General features: G+C 39.5%; 1 protein-coding gene across 2 annotated transcripts in view; it reads right to left on the minus strand.

Moving 5' to 3' along the window:
* LOC103482325 (partitioning defective 3 homolog) overlaps positions 1–17506 on the minus strand; it is a 384595-nt gene that overhangs the window by 278461 nt on the left and 88628 nt on the right. The window lies entirely within an intron of this gene.

The raw sequence follows: 17506 nt of genomic DNA on the forward strand, positions 1-17506 counted from the left end.
TATATATACAGTTTTCCCATGTATTTGTTATTTTTCATCTCCCCAACACAGGAAAATCTGCATACAAACAAGCTGAAATGTCTCTGCTTCTCTGATTTGGTTCATATCCACAAGAAGAGTATTACACTTAAGCGTGTTTGTGTGTTTGTGTGTGTCTGCATATGAATTCACGCCGCTCTGCGTGTATGCCTCTGTGGTTTACGGCGGCTGTAATTCACAGCAGTGTCTCTCACGCTGGCTTTGTACAATTAAAGCAGCCTGTTTTTTTTTTTTTCCCCCTCTCTTCTTTTCCTTCCCTTAAGATGTTTTGCCGCGTGCTGGTGCCGTCTCCGAGAACCCTCTTTATCACCGAAAGCTTTCATTTCACCCTAATCACGTTCCATCCCGATGTTAAAATTACATTCCTCAGATTGTAAGAGTTTATCACGAATGTGCTCAGCACACCAGAGAGGCAATCAGAAAGGAAAGCGATCTGCTACTACCAACATAAGAGGAGGCATCATAGCTCAGGCGTGCTTATTGGTAAATATGCGAATTCACGAGTGAAGGCGTAAAAGACGGTTTGCTTTTGGTTTGACTGCAAACAAACTTAAACGGGAGATTAAAGCGTAAAAAGCGAACATGTGTGTGTGTGTGTGTGCGTGTGCATGCGTGTGTGTGTCTTGGTTGAGTTCTTCCAAGAAGAAGGCTTAATGCACTAAATATTTTTATAGAGATGAAAAGAAGAGGGCCTGAAAGACAAAAAGACTTTTTGGCGTTTACGCTGGCCGAGTGTGATGTGTGCGGGCCAATGGATCATTAGCAATGAAATAATCAGGCCTCCCATTCATGTGTTACTGGGAGCATTTAGCGACTCGACAAGCCATGTGCCTGCCAGCTGCCCATTTAGGGAAGTGCTTAATACTGTTGTTGCTGTCTGGGGGAAAGCACTATTCATTTTTAAATACTTTTAAAGTCTCATTAATTAAGTCGGCTTGTCTTGCCCACTACTCTGTTTCATAATCAACTTAGTCTATCCCTGCACCGAATTCAGGATTTATGACGTCCAGTAATGAGCAGTTTATTCTGCTACAAACCAGGATGTTAGGATGCAAAATGTGAATAGATCCACACATAACTGCTGATTTGTCCTTGAATAAAACTCTCTTTGAAGTGGAAGTTGTTACTGAGGGATGAAGACAAAGTTAGTTATTCTTGGGATGGGTATGTTTAAAAATGTTTGGCCAAGTAATCACAAGATGCATTATGTTTGAAAACAACTTGGAATGAGTCAAAGCTTTCAAGCAAACCAAAGTAAGTGACCCTTCACCAGTGCAGACTGAGAGTCTGAATGGTTTGGCAAAAGATAAAAGAATGTTAATATTGGTTCATTGCTGCAAAACCTTTCTTAGAATTTATGTAAATACCAGACCAATGGCACACACGCAGCTTGATTTTGAAGATATTAATAAAAACATCTGACATATTCGCTCACTGTTGTGGTATTTAGAGAACAGAGATGATTTTGGTCATCAAACAAGAGAAATTTGTTAATTTTTTTTGTTTGATGTTTTTAAACGTCTGGTTTTAACTGTATGTGGTACATGGGGCAGAGTTACAACACATGGCAATTAATCTTCAACAAATGGTTGCAGTCTGTCTTAGCTGACTGTGTATTCTAAAGTATGAGTCTCAATAGGAAGAAGACACAAGAGCATTATTTACCGCATGCAGCACATGCTCCTATAATGCAATGAAGCAACGTGTGGCAGGGTTAGTCAATTTACAAAGAAATTACTAGGTTTATCTACTTATCAAAAATTTTGTTTTTTAGTTGGAGAAGGCTTCAACTTTTATTTGACGAAGCTTACATGGAAGACTGTGAAGTGTCTTTGGAACAGCAGGTAGATTTTATCAGACACCGGGTTTTCACACGTCTCTCTTGCATGTCTCAGAGCTTTTTCTCGCGGCGTTTTGACCTCTGTCTGTGTAAGGAAGAGCAAGGCACACGTGGCCGGAGGGAGAACTGATGCAATTTTTGCTTTCGGTGAGACAGAACTCGAGCTGCTAAAGCAGTGAAATCCATCACAGAGCGCTCGCCTCCTCCTGGGAATTGATCGCAACCACTTCAGAACAGAGACAAGTTCACACTTCTTTTTGATTTCTATTTTAGATTTTTTTTCCCCTCTCTTTTTTATTCACTCACCGTCTCCTTTAAGCTACTGTACAAAGGATGCTGGGGATGAACTCAGAAGTTTTTGACGCGAGAGAAAACTTTCTAGGCCAGGAGACGCGACGGCTAATTGTCGAGTGGCGTGACAGCCGAGGCTGAGGGAGACTCTAAATAACGTGAGGCTACAATGAAACACACCAATCAAAACCAGAGATATGAAAAGGCAGAGAGAAAGCACAAAGATTTGGGGGAAGAAGAAAAGAATTTTCCAGTTTCGAGGGTCGGGATAAACTCCAGAGCGGTTTCAAAAACCTATTTAGCTCCCACCTGCTTCAGTTGAGAGAACCGTGGAAAAGCACGGAGCTGGCAGTCTTATTTCATGGACCTCTCTCTCCTTCTCTCTTTCCGTCTAGGAGAGAGCGACAACACAGATGCTGCTTTAAGCCCCTGTAGCAAGGCTGACACTCATCCACTTTCAGCCTGTTCCACTGACTGTCACAGCAGCTGCCAATCAAGCGCTATCTACCTGGAAGCCCGAGGGGTTGTTGGGGGAGAGGCATGAGCGGGGGGAATGGATAGAGATGATGTTGAACGGGTGAAACGAAGCGGGGGATTGAGGAGGAAGCGGAAGAAAAGAGAAAGTCAACTGAGGCCAAGCGTTTTTCAGTTGCGTAGGTACAAGCTGTGTTCGGTATTTCCATATCATTAAATGGAGTGAGCTGGCAGACAGTATTTAAAAAAAAAATTAAAAAAACGCAGAAATTCAGGGATGCCTTTCATGTTGGCCTCCTTTGATCACCTTCCGGCTTTTGGCAGCAAGGTGAAGAAGGAGAAGAAATGTAGAGGAGGTAGCTGAGGGGGGAAATGAGAAGCAGTTCTGACAACCTCTTTTAAGATCTCCTCTCCGCGTCCGCTCTCTTCCCCCGCCACCCCACCGAACACACCGGCCTACCAGAACCTGTGATCTGCGCGGCTGAATGGGCGATTGGGATTGGCGTCACTGCAAAACGCCTGTCCAAAACACTCACCAAGTGGCACGGGAAAGGACCAAGACAACAGAGGCTATTAGCAGCTGTATGCAACAGCAGCGCTAACAAAGGGAAGAAAAAAGTGGGGCTTTGCAAACATATTCATACGCTGGGAACATTTACACAATTAGTTACTTTAGTACGGCAAGCTTTAATATGCATTGTATGTGGTGGAATTTTAAGTAGCAAATGAACACCTGAATGGAGCTGCTCTATCAGAGTGGTTTAGTCAAAGTAAAGGCTTCAGTCAATTGTAAAAATTGGGAAAATTGCTTTTCACATCTAAAGAGATTAATTTTGAGTTGTTTTTACAAAGATGAGTTAGCTAAAATTACAGTCTCGAAATTTTTAAAGCAAAACACTTGCAGCAGTGATTGAACCAAACTTTTTTTTTTAAGTATTGTGATGTGAGAGCTGAATAAAAATGAATGCTGCATTTCTCCAATTCAACATTTAAAAGAGGAACATTATCCAAAAAAACTATTTTTTATCATATTATGATATGCTATGTCCTCATTGAAAACATACCTGGAGTGTTGTTTTCACTCTTTCACGAATGTCTAAGGAATCCTGAATCTCCCGTAGCAACCATTCAGCGGTGCCTCAAAATTTGCTCGCAGCACCTATTTACCCAAAGCTCCACTGTAGAGCTTCAGTCTCCAGTTGAGCTTCCATCCAAACAGAGCAGTCCTACCCCGCACGGTTCCTTCAGACATAAGAGTTAAGATTCCTAAAACGCTGTATCCTTTTCCCGTCACTTGACAGGTGTTAACATGCCATTTTTCTTTTGTGAAATGAAGTTATATTCCTAAGGGTATGAAATATTTAGCCAAGAACTGTACAGTGGGAAAAGTAAACACACATACATACCTTGACACTCACAGAGACGGACAGTGCTTCATCTCCCCTCTCGCTGCCATTTATCATCATTTTACTGCAAGGGCACCGGTGGCACAAAGTTATTATATGTACAGTGCAGGTGGAACAGTGAAGTCACATACTCCAGAGAATCCAAGGACTTCAAACTTGTTGAGTGATGGACGTGAATCACCATATATCATCTACACACTGTTAGTCTTTTCATCCATCTGTCTGTCTGTCTATTCATCACTCCCTTCGACGTTCCCGAGACATCGTGGAGGTTTTGGACCATTTCTCAGTTTTTGACACTAGCAGAGGTTGGTCTTAGATAATACTTTGTTTGTAGAAGAAAAAAAATCATCTTCTTTTTAAAGAATCAACCATGGAATCGACCTTAAACCAAGATTGGTGCGAACAGCCCTTTCTCCCCTCACTCTGAAGCTATTACAGTTTTTAATATTTTATTCTTCCTCCTGTCCATTATTTCTAACACACCATGAGTCAAGCAATCCAACAAAGTGCTTAGTTATGTATTTTCCTGCTCATCAAGAGCATCAAATATTCAGAGAAAGAGTCTCCAGCACTCTTGGCCCATCACTTGCATTCCAGATAACCATCAAACTGCGCCCGGCGGCGCTTTAGAAACGTATGCATATTGCAGGTGCTGTCACATGGGGTTGATGCAAGGGAAGACTGCCCCCAAAGGTTGGCTTTTGCAAAGAGAGAGAAAAAAAAACCGAGAGTGGAAATGATGACACAACTTCGAAATTCAATGTAACGTGGCAGAAAAAAATTAATAAAAAAAAAAATGCTGTGACATGTACAATACATCCTCCCGTTTTCTTACTGGGAAGGTGTGCATCAGCAGTGGAGCAGGGCAACGGGAATCAAAGGGAAAAGCGAGATGAAAGGCTTAAATATATGCAATAATACCAAGCAGACAATTAGTTTGTTCTGCTTAATTATGAGCTAAAATAAAGCACACATATATATTTCACTTTGGTAAAGACGGTTCACCACAGGAAAAAAAAAAAAAGAACGATGAACACATGGTGGGAACACTGACAATGTGGATCGCAATGAGAAAATACACAGAGCAAGCAAAGTTTAACCAGATTACAGAGTCATCCCTTTCAAATCCACAAGGCTAAGTTCCCATCCACCTTTGAAGTTTCCCTCCTGGGCGCGGGTAATGAATTCACACATATTAGAGGCCGGTGTAAGAGCGCTACCTACGCAGTGCTGACAGAGGAGAAAGTTCCTACTACGCCCCTGACACATTCTTCCATGTATATTAATACATTATAACCTATGCTCATATGTGCAATTCAATTTCGTCCAGCCCTGGGAAATAAAATGTTAAAAAAATATATACTTTTTTTTTCTTCTTCAATTTTTCCAAGACACACAAAAGATCATTGCTGACTGAAAAGCAAGAAAGAAGCCAGGGTTATCAAGCGAGAGCAGAAAAAGTGATGACATTAAAAGCAATTAAAGTGAATCTCTGTAGACAGACGGAAAGAGATATTGTAATCATTTTATGACCTTGATGGGCTCAATAGCCACTGATTGCTTAAGGGTTATTAACACTGAGCAGACACATGAAATAATGCTGATTATGTTTCGCCCAAACATTCGACACAGCCTCATGAGCCTCATTAATAAAGGTATTTCACACAGGCATTTGATTACAAGAGTATATTTTACATTCTCTCTCATAAACAAACATACACGTCAAAATTCAATACGAGCTACTTAATTTCTGATTCCATGGAAAGTTATCCATTCCAGTGTTGAACATTTAAGTACATATCAGCCTTTTAGTAACTCTGCAATGAGCATAAAATGTGTTTTCTAGATCAAGAACCATAAAAAGGTTATCTCTTGAAGAGCGGTCTTTATAAAAGTTAATCTATATAATAAAGTGCATTAACCGAGATGTGCTATTGTAATTGAGCTCACCAGGGTTAAGAGTTCAAAAAAAGACAGCAAAAATAACCTACAATATAACCACAGAGAAACTTGTACAAGAGTCAGCACTGTTTTTATTCCATATGTCCCACAAATAAAGTGCAATAAATCAATGAGGTCCTGTTCCCAAACAGGGAGGGAATCCCACATCAACTCCTTTGAGGAAGCTAACATTAGCATGCAGTGCTAGCAGTTAGTTACTAATTCAGGAAGCCGTGACAGGCAGCCTGCACTCAGTTTCAAGCATGTTTCTGTGATAAACAGAATACAGATCTTTTTGTTTGCTGCCCACATCCTTTATTTCTCCAGGCTGTGTGCAAGAAAATCTCACCTTTGAAGGGATGGATGTGTAGCAGCGGTGATGTGTTTGGGCTAACAGAGGCCTGCTGTGGCCTGGTGACTAGAGATGAAGTGAATGTTCTGACAACAAGGATAATGATTGGGACTGGTATCATCAGATTTTTCCCTACACACCCCATCAACATGGAAAATAAAGGCCAATCAGTCAGTAAAACAGAGTGAATTAGTATTCTTCTCTATAAACCCGAAAGAGGGTTGGAGAAGTGAAAGATATTCCAGAAAAATCTTTCAAAAGGATTTGTCCTTCAATTGGTTAGGCAAAAATAAAAATAAAAATTAGGCAAACTCAGAAAGCATAAGTCAAAACTCCACACTCAGAGACCTGGAAACACAGGAAGAAAAGACCAGCAAAAGAAAAAAACAAAAACGAAAAACTTCAAAACATTTTTTGGTGTCCCTTGTGGGATAAAAAGGACAGAATAAACAGCAGAAAGAGGGTGGGGCAGACTCAAAGGGAAGAGAGTATCCTTGAAAAGCCTGTACATCCTCTGCAGTCAAGGTTTGTTGGAAATCAGGTGTTTAATACCTGTGGCAAAACTAGGTCCAATTATTGAGACATAAAAGTTTTCCCTCACTCTTTTTATCACTGTCATCCATCTCCGTAGTGGCCCTGCAAAATTAGGTGGATGGGTGGATTGATTGTCTGTCTCAGAGTCTAGTGAGCAACAGACCTACAGCAAATGGATCTACTTGACTCAGAGCTCACATATCCACAATAGAGCCTTTGTCATATGTAACACTGGACAAATGTTGACCGACATCCTTTTTGTTTTGACAGATGGCAATATTTCAGTTTACCTCAATCAAAATGGTGAGGTACACATCTTTGTAGTAGTAAAAAAGATAATGTATTAATGAGGATTTTAATGTTTTCTTCACAATGACATACTTCCCAAGAACCTTTACACACAGCTTGCCGTCAACCTGTCAACCCGGTTTCACAAAGTAACCGTTGGCAAATTAGGGTTTTCATATCTGCCCTCTGGCTTTCATGCTGTCGCCTGGGACGGCCCTGGGTGCACTGCCTCATCGCCCCGAGCCACAGACCAACAACAGAGGCTGTTTATGTGCCTAAAACTCCTTAATATGCACAAGGAAGCACTTTGCATTTGAACTAAATAGAGTTCAGAATTAACACTTCAATGTGCATGGCTGCTGAAAGCAAACCCCTACCTTGACTGCATCTATTTCACAGTCACTTCTGAGGCTTTGTTGTCCTGAGCTGCACATTCAGCTAACCTTCAGTGATAAACTTCAACAAAGCCAAACACTAAGAGTTAAGCACTCATCTTGACAGCTTGGCTTTATGTGGTAAATAAAATGGGTCGATGTGTTCCAATGGAAAGCAGAACACAAAAAACGCAAGTATAACAAGAAACAGACTGCATCTGACAAGGTTTGTAGTTATTTTTGGAGGTCTTTTAGAAATAATTTATATTATATGTCATCATATTGCATATGTTATCATTTTGCATAAAAACTAAAATTAGATTGAAAGAATATAAATAATGATCGTGTTGGTATCATCTTAAAACTAATTTGCTAAAAATGTACAGCAGGATTTAGGGATTCTTCAATGAAGTCTTGAAGAAAACGTCAAGAATGGGTCACTGGGTTTTTTTTGTTGTTGTTGTTTTTTTACCAAAATAAAAGTTTCAGGAGAGTTCTTGAAGAAATCAATTTCTTGGGTTTCTGTATCTTATGGGATTATCTCAACAACAAAAAAAAAACTGCAATAATAAAACAGTCGATGTGTGTGGCATCTATTTTTCTGACATACAAGCTGGGCCCATAAACATTTCATAAAGTGCTGCAAAAGATGCTGGTGGACAACAGCATTTGTTTTTCTACTGAAAACATACAAAAGCTAAGGAGAATACACAATGACTGAAGCACTCTAATCCAGATTTCATGACATTTTTCTTTCATTAGCATTACACCACGAGCTTTAGCATATTAGCCACTACAGCTGTACACCAAATGTGGACGTTTAGGGCAGTTTGAGTCCTTTCATCTGGTCAATCGTTGATATGCAGTGTGAATGCCTGCCATTTAAAATACATTAGCTTACTAAATAATGTGTCCAACCTGTGATATGCACAAACTGACATTAAAATCATGACTTTTGTTTGACATAATGCAGCTTTTTTGCAACTATACCAACACATGGCAACAAGCTAAAACTGGCAGAGATCCACGGGTCAAGTGGAAGAATCTGTTGAATAGACAAAGTTTGTTTGTTCACTCCAATAATCTGGCTATTATATAAAAGTGAGGTGAAGAAAACCATTTTTGAAAGAAAACCCAAGAGAAGTCGTATTTGTCCACTGGCACAAGCCATGCAGAAGGCTTAGCGGTCAACTAACATGTGGCAAATTGGTTCTAGTCACATGTCAACCAAGTTCATTACTTTGGACACATCATCCCCATTGTGAAGCAGGGCATCATGCTATGGAGAAGCTTCTCCTTAGCTTGGACAGCAAAGTTTTGAAGGGGAAACTTCAAAACTTGGGAAACGAATTGAGCTAATTATAAGATCCTGGTAACTGCTACAATTTTTGGTTTAGTTCAAAGCGTATTCATGTGCTAAAATGGTCTAAGTTAAAGTTCAGAAATAAATTATATGCAATCTGATTCAAACTGAGCTATTTTTAAAAGACGACCGAGTATGACAGTCGAGAAATGTGCAAAGTTGGTTGAGAGATATGGCATCAAAAAAGAATCCCATACATCGTTGTCTAAGAAAGGCTGAATATGAATTGATGCAAAACTTTTTTGTTGTGCATTTGCAAAAAATTTAGACTCCCCCTTCAATCCACTTTTTACCTGTGCACTACTTTTGTGTTGGACTGTCACACAGATGCCAGTGGACGATGGATTCCTACATATTTTCAGGAGAAATATCCAGTCAAATTGTAGGTTTGTCAGATGTCGAACTAGAAAAATGAATAAATGAAACATCAATCTCTTATACATATGGCATAAATTTGATTTATGAAGTCACACAGTTACTTGAATTGGTCAGCCATAAAAGCTGGTCTCTCTCTTTTCTTTTTTTTCCCCCCACTACAAACAACACTGAGTAGTCAACAGTCCCAGTGATCAGTAAGCCAGGAAACGTGGTCAGCCAGCCCGGCAACACTCCAACCCATGACCCAGTCGGCAAGCCACAAGAGAGCCAAGTGGAGCTAAATGCCCCGCTGCTGGCACTTAACTTAACAGAGACAGCGCCAACACCCACAACACATACACATGCACGACAAGCCGGTGGGGACAGCACTGTCATTATCTGCCATCTGCAGGCCTGAGTGGCCGTAGCCTGGAGGTGAGAGGAAATGAATAGGAGGAAGGTGAAGCGCGGCAAGAGGATGCCACCCCTTATGTGCGCATTCGTAGGGAGGCAAACATGCGATGTGAGAAGCGACACGCTCCCCCAAACACATCAAATCACGGCGGAGGACAACAAAGAATTGGCTCGGTTTCTGAAAAGGGAACACACAGCTCTTGCTTTGTGAGAGAGAAGTGTGCAACCACAGGAAAACAGGAACAACCAATCAGGAAAAAAAAGAAAACAGAACACCGGCATTGGTGTATTTGTGGGTTTGAAAGCGTTTTAAATTCATTGCGTTTAATAATGATTGCATAATTTAAAAAGGATGTGGTATTATTTTCATGCTCTTATTTGGTAGGCATTTCTCGTATCGTTTATCATTTATAAAATATTTATAAATGTGTTATCCTAAGAATTTTGATTTACCATTGTTACAATAATTTCCAATTAATGTTTATAAATCTCCAAAACTGTCCGTATTGGTAGGATTTTACTACTTTCTCCACAGTTTGTTCCAGAGTATCAATAAATATCAATATGTTAGAAAATATAATTAAATGCAGTGACTGTATGCAGTTTAGTGATACAGATCAGACTTCTTTATGTGACTGGTGTTACAAAATCAGTATGTTTTTCAAGAGCAGTTTGCTGTGACACACAGACATGCAGTTACCTGAAGAAGCAGTAGTTCTTATCACTTTTACTGTTATCGCAATAATACCACAAAGTATCGCGATAAAACTTTAAGTTCATATCGCCTTCCCCTCTTTGATTAAGTTGTCATGAGTTACGGTTGGCAAAAACTGTCTCATTTAGGACATTTCTCTATTGTCTGCTCAACATTAAGTGTTTATTGCACCACATTTTGATATTTTAGAGCAAACTACAGTAGTGCTTGCAAAATATAAAAAAGGGCAACCTGAAGAGTATCCTAGTCAGCGCAGGATAACAAGGACACAAACTGCTCAGACTTTCAATGACTTCCTGCTGCTTCTTGCTCTGCATGCCGTTTCTGTGGCTGTAGACAACTGCATCCCTTCACAGTCCTTTTCTGGCAGCGGAGCAGCGGCTGAGTTATTTTTAACCAACATTTTGGATATCGAAAAAAAGATGCTTGAAGAGCTTCAGAACATATGGGATAAGTATAGGTTTCAAACATAAAAAAGTGTGTGTGTTTACAACAGAGTTAAGTGAACTTGACTGAAGTCCCCCTACCGCCTTCCTCAAATTACACAAGATTGGTGTCAAATGTTTGTGCTACGTCCGAGCAGCAAAAAATTTTGGTTCTGCCACTGTCATTTTAAAGATGTTAATAAATATATCCAGAGGTCATCAAAGATCAACCAGTCCACCTTTAAAATAATACAACAGACCTAGTGTCAATCAACTGTGCCATGTCTAAAATATACGTAGAACAGTTGATTGACACCAAATGTGCTCGACTTTGTAAATGTGTACTGACCTGTGGAAACGTTTCTTAATATCTTTACAATGATAGAGGCACAAACAAAACTTTTTGCTGCACAAACCAGCACAGAATCTGATCAATTTGAAGAAAGTGGAGGTGATGCAACTTCACTCAGGTAGTTACTCACCATGTCTGACAATTAAGAATAACGAAATACTAATATTATGAATGACATTTTTATATCTGCAGTGATTAATATATTGAGTTAATTATTCAAGAGAATAAATAACTTTTCATTCTTAGTTTTTATAGCAGTTAGGTCATGTCATGCATAGTTTGTTTAACATTTTAATTAATTCAATCTTTACTTAGTGGGATAAGCTATTAAAATGAAGTTCCTATTTATGATAACGACCTGACAATAACAGTGATGTCAGTAATGTGACACATCAGGAGTATCATCCTACTCTAACTCACAACAACCCAGGCCTAAAGGCAATGCCAAAAACCTTTTTCTTTTTTTTACATTTTAATAACAATTCTACTGAAAGCAACAACAACCCAAATGGAAGCAAACTATTTTTCACTGCACAACCATCTAATAAAAAAAATCCAAATTTCCAACTCCTGACAACAAAAAAAAGCATATTAAGTAAATAAAAGTAATGCAGAAATACAGTTTAATATTGATTTATTTGTTTGTTTCTTTCCAAGCCCCTCTGTTATGACTTGCAGGCAGTTTCTGAGTGGAGTCCAACACTCGGCTCAGCTGCTTTGTTCCTTCCAGCAGAAGGTCGGCATCTTTTCAAGACAGCTTGTGCCCTCTAGTGCACGGTGCACTCCAAAAACCTTGAAAGTAGCTGCACTCTTCCCCTTACTCTGCAGCTTAGTTCTCCAAAGTAAAGAGGAATGACATTATCTGTCCTAATTAAAAAAAAAAAAAAAAAAACTCCATTCCACAAATTTCATATGTTGGTATGAGAAACAGAGAATGAAAACACCTTGTCTTTCTGTGAAATTGTAAATTTGCGACAGGACAGCAAAGAAAAATAGTGCCAGGATGGTCAGTAATAAATGCATTTGTATGCTCAATGTTGGAAATGACTACATAGCACGCCCTACCCTGTGCATAATAGGAGATTACGCGACGGGGTGGGGGTGTTTGTCTAGGGAGTGCTGCTGAACTCCCGTAACCTCAATTATTCAGCATTAGGCTCTGCTATTGATTTCCTGTTGGATCGACTTACTGAGTCTCGAGCATTGGGACAGTGACATGCTATAGCCTGAGCTGGGAGGGATGGCTGGGAATGGACGGATAGATAGATGGATGGGAGTCCGTTAGGAGAGTTAAAAGAGATAAAGATCCACATGAGCGGAGCACGGTGTAATTAAAGATAGCCCTTATCGAGGCGGTGATGAATTAGGACTTCACAGTTCATGGGTTAGTTAGTTTGTTAGAGGTGAAGGGACTGGTTAGTTTGACTTGGCAACCTTGGAGACCGAGGGCAGTGATAAATAGAGGCCAGGGGGTTCCCATGGCTTGAGCTCCCACTGAGGCCAGAATAATATTTATGCAAGAAAAGAAAAGCTCTTCGGCTGTCAGATGTGCAAGGAAATACTTGAAGACACTTAGAATTGTTTAGGGTTATGTTGTGCTAGTAATGTTCCTAAGAGTGTGGAGTTGTTCCCAAGCCATCTTCAGCAAAAAACAACAAATAACAGACCTTGCCAAAAAAAACAGTCTGATTCTGCGGTTCTCACACTTACTTAAGCCCTGGTATTCTGAAAACATGTGTAAGACGAATCGTTCTGCCTGGAGTCAGTCAGGTCTGGCATTGTCTGTACCTGCTGTAGCTGCATGGTCAGATGTGGGTCAGCTTCCAAATGAAACAGATGGTAAGAGCTGGGTTTCAGCAGCTTCTCCTTGGCCTAACCTTGAGAAGCTGTGTGGAGCTGAACAGAACACAGACCTGAACCGGGCAAGTTCAGGGCTTTGAGGCTAGAGGAGTGTAGGAGGGGGGTTAATCTAGAGTCCCAAAGGTTGACTAAAAATATGGAGATGCAAGAAATCTGAGGAAAAAAGCTGGAAGAGGGTATACAACAGGTGCTGGAAAAGTAGGGTATTGGATTTAGTCAGAGTTTAATTTAAAATTGACTGAAAAGACAATTTTAAATTTGTGATTGTTTGATTTGTGTCTTTAAACATCAAAAACATGAAACAGTTTTTTTGGAAAACAGCTCCTCTTGCACCAGGACACTAAGACAACTTTTGGCTCAATGCACCATGACAAAGGTTGTTTTCTTTTTAGTTTTTGAAAGAAAGAAAGAAAGAAAGAAAGAAAGAAAGAAAGAAAGAAAGAAAGAAAGAAAGAAAGAAAGAAAGAAAGAAAGAAAGAAAGAAAGAAAGAAAGAAAAAAAGAAAGAAAGAAAGAAAGAAAGAAAGAAAGAAAGAAANAAAGAAAGAAAGAAAGAAAGAAAGAAAGAAAGAAAGAAAAAAAGAAAGAAAGAAAGAAAGAAAGAAAGAAAGAAAGAAAGAAAGAAAGAAAGAAAGAAAGAAAGAAAGAATGAATAATCTCTTATGATGTATGAAGGATTGTTATGGAGGGGAAGCTTTATCAACTGGTGACCGAGATAACTATTTTCAGAGAAAAAGGCATTAGCAGCAGCAACTTTAAGTGTTTCATGAATGTCAGCTTCAACTGCTGCTTATTCCCCATTAATGCTAATCCCTCAAGTAATAACATAATTTTTCAAAATTAAAAAAAGAGTAATGGCATCAAAGCAAAACTAACATTCCATCCCGACAACACAGAATTGCACACCTTTAAAATCAATACAATTTCAACACTTCGAACAAGAGACATATCATAAGTAATTATAGAACATGATATTCCCCAAATTCACCTTAATGTCCTCAGGTTTCTTGATATCAAAACATCACAATGCTTCTCGCTGAAGTGACTGCTATCTCACGAGCTCCAGCCAGTTACAGTATGAATGTCTTCACCTGATGAAATTTAAATAGAAGATGCTCCAAATATGCTTAAATCGTTAGTGTGGCAGCATTTTGAGCTTCCAGTAGTAAGCACTGTAAGTTGTTCAGGTGGCAGAAAACATCACTATAACAATGGATGCCTAGGATTATGGGATTATTATTATTATTAAGATTTTTATTATATCACAATACAGAGAGCAATAGTAACAGGGAGATTGCCATTTTCTCCCATCTCAATTTTGTGAACTTAATGTTGTATCTTGTCTCATCTTGTGAGTTTTAGGTACCGTTTCACCTCTAATGACAAGATAACCATATGACTGCAACTTGACTTTCTGCATGGATCCAACAAAGTCCACTCTAGCTCCAGCAAGAACAGAGTAAATCTTAGGATTTTGCTTCAGTTTTGTAGCATCACTGGATATGATATGTTCCTGTGCTTCCCATGTCTCACAGTTGTTTGAAAATGATTGTGCTAGACTTACAACAGATTTGGCAAATCACCTGATAAAACGGAGTGATACAATGTTAGAGTCCAACACCTCAGAGGATTTACTTTGGTTCCAACAAGTTAACAGTGATGGTGCATCTTTATACTACAGATAAAGAAGCTATTACTACTAATAACATCACAGGAGCTCTCTCTAAAGAAAAAATCTAAACTAATCCTTTTAAAGTTAAGTACTCAGCGGCTTACTTCAAAATAATGACATTGCCTTCACTGAGAAAGGACGTATGCTTGCTGAGCGGTGTGGGTTGAGGCTGGTAAGCAGGGTGAAGCACAGAGTTGTTACCTCTCAGGAATTCCCCACCGCCTAATCAACTCTTAATTGGCAGGGTTGATGACATGCTCATGCAAGAAACCACAGCATCTGTTTGTGGCTGTTTAAAGCAAAGTCTGTGTCCTCTATAGAAAACAACAATCCATGTTTTCACCACAACGGCATGTCAAGACGATGTTTTGTGCCCTATGTACGCGTACTTGTGTGCCTCTGGAGTTGAGGCAAGTTCTAATCTGAGTTAATGGGTATCAAAACTTTTCAGTGCCTTTTAATTTAAACAGATCTCTCCCAATTTGCATATAATGCCAATGGAAAGATAAGTTTAAAGTACCTAACAATTACAAGAAGTTACACCTGTCACCGATATATCATCAGAAAGGTCATTGTAGGCATAATCTGTCAAGACTTGGCCCTGAGTTTGAAACTTATCAAACAGTTTAGAGAGTAGCAGCCTAAAGGGAAAAATCCTCCAAGAACACAACACAACTATGAAACAACCTGCCGCATAAAGAGAAAGATCCAACTGTTCTGGCTCACCCGCAACACAAAGACTTAGCAAAACGCAAAAGAGGTTCTCAGCTGTGGCATGAGGGGGGAGATGAAGGGAATCTGATGTCGAAGTAAAATAAAGATCAGCTCTTCACAAGATGGCAGAGCTCTGTGCCGACACACAGGGTGGCAAGAATGCAAATCAGGTGATGGATCATGCTGTCAGATACTGTCAGAGGTAAAGATGAGAGGCTCTGTTCTCTTCTCCTGTCCACCACCTTAGAATGTCGACTCACACTTTCTACTCTTGTCTGTCTAAACTTTCTCTCTCTTATTTCCCTTTTCCTAAATGTATTTCTTGTATTTTAACTTTGTACTGCTGCCTCTGAGTACCTCAACTTTATCTCTGCAGCTTCACTTCACTTCATGAATTATGAAAAACCCAACTACTGCCTTGTTCCACTGAAACTGGTTAAATTTAACTTTGTCTTGAGAAAATAAATATGAGTTTATATCATGCGTCGCTTCATTACTGACCTCGGCCAAAAGTGACATTAGCCAGAATACCTCTATCCAAGGCATGACAGGTTTCAGGCCACACTGTGCTACTTTATGTGCACCATGCTCTGTCCTAATTCACCTCTCTCTGCTTTGGCTCCTGTTAGCAGTCCTTCAAACCAATTAACACCTACACAGCCATTAAGGTCTGATTCCAGAAAGCTGGATGCAATTAGCAACAGGAAACATGAACACTTAAAACAGGAAGGGGATTTAGAATACCAAAACAGGGAATGGTGAATTGTGTTCATGCACAAGCTAATGGGGACGGAGATGATATTCTCAATGGACTTCATGATTGTAAGTTGGCATCATGTTGATTAATCAAGTCACATTAGGATTTATGCCTGAGGAAAATATTGTGCGGAAAAATGCGCGAAATACAAATGGCTTTTGAATGAAGTTTGGCTTGATATGGGTTTATATGATTTTTAAAGGCTCCCATGGGGGACCGAGGGGAAGTTACAGAACAGCACTGTGATCTTCAAAGGCTCCGCCTCAACCAGATTACCGCCATGAGTGACTGGCGCCACTCTTTTGGGCTGTGCTCCAGATCCCTTACGCTGCCCCCTTGAGCAAGTTTGCGTTAGGTCTATGTAACGGTGCCTATTAACACCAGACCAAGCACAATCCACCGCATGTCGGAATCTCGACCGCCGACCAAGATCTGAAAACGTGTCTTGGAAATCTTACAAAACTCGCAGCAAGACTCCAAGTAAAACACTTTGAAAGCTACGTGAAGTTTCACATGTGCTGAAAAGGTTTTTTTTTTTTGTTTTTTGTTTTTTACCTCAAACGAATTCCATTCTTTAGCATAATAGTAAAACAGTCCCCAATTTGGGGTCATTTTCAACACAATTGGACAATGGTCACATTAGACACATCTACTGTACTAACATTCATTAGTGCCATTCTTCAAACACAAATGAGAGATGAACAAAATATTTTACCTGATTAAACTTAAGATTTAGTCTCGGTTATTGTAACAATAATGGCATACAAAATTGTAGCACTTAAACTGGAAATATAATAAGTAAGGTCTGCTTTATATTAACTGCCAACAAAATCATTCAATGTAAAATAAAAATAAAAAGTCCTACAAGCAAGACTAATGACTCTTCTTCAGATATTAACTTTGATAAAAGATCCATGAGAACTTTGTCACAAACATTTTTACATTTAATGGAAATGCATGGACAGGTAAAGTCTCTATATTGTCATTTTATCCGATAAGAATATAACAGTAGACATGAGACAGCCTTGAACAAAGCCAGTCTTCCCATTTCCCCTCTGTGTCCTGTGAATTATTCATTCCATCAGGAGGCCCATACATACAGCTTAACTATATGATGGACTAATAAGGTCTATTGATCGAATAATTGATTGCTTTATACAAGGCCTAACTGTCTGTCCACTGATCCATTTGGCCAGCTCATTACTTAATATGCATTATTCAGAGACAACCAGTAACCATTGGAGACTGAAACATCAACAGAGAAATGAATGTCAATAGGAATTTAATAGCAAAAACAGGCCCACATCCAAACCTCAATAAGACTTTTGCTTCTGTT

Source organism: Poecilia reticulata, linkage group LG20 (genome assembly GCF_000633615.1).
Source record: "Poecilia reticulata strain Guanapo linkage group LG20, Guppy_female_1.0+MT, whole genome shotgun sequence".
NCBI lineage: Eukaryota > Metazoa > Chordata > Actinopteri > Cyprinodontiformes > Poeciliidae > Poecilia > Poecilia reticulata.